This window comes from Amphimedon queenslandica, unplaced genomic scaffold (genome assembly GCF_000090795.2).
Source record: "Amphimedon queenslandica unplaced genomic scaffold, v1.1 AMPQUscaffold_13339, whole genome shotgun sequence".
NCBI lineage: Eukaryota > Metazoa > Porifera > Demospongiae > Haplosclerida > Niphatidae > Amphimedon > Amphimedon queenslandica.
The window spans coordinates 29818-32398 of NW_003546425.1; the positions used below are offsets into that span (position 1 = coordinate 29818).

The window sequence follows — 2581 nt, forward strand, 5'->3', positions numbered from 1 at the left end:
ACATATTTGTAGATGTATATGGCATTTGGAGCAACTTTAGAAATTCGTAAAAAATCTAATTCTAATCATAATCAGCTTAAACTTTCTATGCAAACTAGGAACATGTATATAAATTAGAAAAGAATTATAAAAGTGGGGAATTCTTACATAGCCATTTTTGATGACATTTGACCAAAGACCGCATACTATAGTACAGGGTATTTTGTCCAAATTTTAAGCAACTTTATGAATTCATTAAAAGTCCAAATTTGACTGGAATCAGCTCAAACTTTCAACACAACATAAGAGCATGTATATGTATCAGAAAAAAGGAAATTCAAATCTAAAAATTTTTGACATACATGTAATACACCTTATACTATAGCACAGGATGTTTTGTCACACTTTGGATTAGTTTTAAAAACCCACCATCAAAATGCTGAGCACTATGCCAAAAACCTGTGGGAAACCCTGTGCATACCACTTGCAACATTTCATTTCTTTCCCTTAGTGTGCAATGTCTTTGTCTACATGTATAATTTTATTTGATCTCCCTTTACCTCTCTCTTTCCCCCTCTTAAGATGCACTACATACAATCTTCAGCAATCTCCCTGAATATACTGTATAGCCTATTCTCATAAACTCTCTTTACTCTCTTTATAGCTTCACTATTCTACATGTCTCTTTCTCTGCATCTTTCTCATCTTTGCTCCTGTATGACTCTATCCTACATTCCTTTCTCTCTACCTTCCTTTTTACATCTACATGTGTAATAATTATGTTTACATTTAGCACAGAATGTATGCCACATACAGGCCTACATGTATGTCACTGATTCATTAAAGTATACACGTAGCTTATGAAATAAAGTAATTGCCATTACTCTTATATGCACTGAATAGCATTAATTAGAGCTTCCCCATTGATTACAATCATCTTTGCTCTTTAATCTGATTTAACATTACAATTCACTGCTGCGCACCTCCCCTCTTTGCCATTTTTCGTTCTCTATCTTTTTAGTGTCTTTGTTTCTCTCAAGCTTAGGATTTATGCTTACTAAAAGTATCAAGTATTTCATTTAAGTAAGGTCGATTATATGTTTTCTCATTTTATGTTTCTCTGTATGATTATAGTCTAATTCAAGTATCAAGCTATGTAGTATCAGGAGCACAGGACTATACATGCATGACAAACATTGTATTGTTGTATGTTATTTTTTTATTATTTCTAAATATACCATAGGGCACCTTTTATTCGAGGGCTATAAATTTCGTGGATTTCGCGATTTTTTAAAGATTCGCAAAAATTACTTTCGCAAAAATCAAATTAATACGGTACAAAATGGCAGACGGCATAAATTCGCGAAATTAAATCCACAAAATAAAAATCCACGAAATTTTATAGCCCTCAAAAAAAGGCGCCCTACGGTAATCATTTGCTACTACTATGCAGTGAAGGCATGCAATATGAAGCAGTTCATAAGGCAAGGTCCTTTCACTTGATCCAGGGATGAGAGATTTAGCCATACAGAAGTTGCATAATGATAAAAGATTTAGTATGCTAGCAGTGCAATTCTGATTGTTGTTTGGTATTAGCAACTAGGTACGCACAATTACTTGTTATGAAAAATAAAAGTACTAAAATTGAACTAACAACTAGAGATAATCAGCTAAACATACTTTCTGCATACTTAATGAGGGGGTGAGGCTGAAGGTTTTAGCTGAAAACTCCAAGGTTTTACATCACAAGTCCCAGAAACTGCAATGATGTTCCTAATACAATAATGAGCTAGTGTTACAGCAATACAGCAAGGTTGAAAGTTCATATATGGCTAGTTATAGGGACCAGATAAACTAAAATTGTCATCCAGAAAACCTGTTTCTGAAGTTTTATGGTTTCAATATTATTGTTTATAAAATCAATTGTGCTTCCACATATACCATTCATATAAAGGGATTTAATAATGTTGTTTTCACCTATTTTTTGTAGCTACACAAAAGAAAGAAATCTGAAAAACATGAAACCAAAAACCAAGTAATGATATGTTTGGGTTTTATAGTTTCAAGTTTTACCTTATAGTTTGTTGCATATGTACACAATATACATGTTTGGGTTTTTGGTTTTGTAGTTTTCAGGTTTTACCTTATAGTCTGTTGTATATGTACACAATGTACGTATTTGGGTTTTTGGTTTTGTAGTTTTCAGGTTTCCAATGTACATGTTTGGGTTTTTAGTTTTGTAGTTTTCAGGTTTCTACCTTATAGTCTGTTGCATATGTACACAATGTATGTGTTTGGGTTTTTGGTTTTGTAGTTTTCAGGTTTCTGCCTTATTGTCTGTTGCATATGTACACAGTGTACATGTTTGGGTTTTTGGTTTTGTAGGTTTCAGGTTTCTGCCTTAGAGTCTGTTGCATATGTACACAGTGTACATGTTTGGGTTTTTGGTTTTGTAGTTTTCAGGTTTCTGCCTTATTGTCTGTTCTATATGTACACAATGTACGTGTTTGGGTTTTTGGTTTTGTAGTTTTCAGGTTTCTGCCTTAGAGTCTGTTGCATATGTACACAGTGTACATGTTTGGGTTTTTGGTTTTGTAGTTTT

General features: G+C 33.2%; 1 long non-coding RNA gene across 1 annotated transcript in view; it reads left to right on the forward strand.

Annotated features, from left to right (window-relative positions):
- Positions 1 to 1180, forward strand: part of LOC109582996 (uncharacterized) — a 2945-nt gene extending 1765 nt beyond the window's left edge. Inside the window, exons 2-3 of the long non-coding RNA XR_002185315.1 lie at positions 1001 to 1062; positions 1114 to 1180. This is a non-coding gene — a long non-coding RNA (uncharacterized LOC109582996). The remainder of the gene's footprint in view (positions 1 to 1000; positions 1063 to 1113) is intronic.
- Positions 1181 to 2581: the final 1401 nt, after the last annotated feature.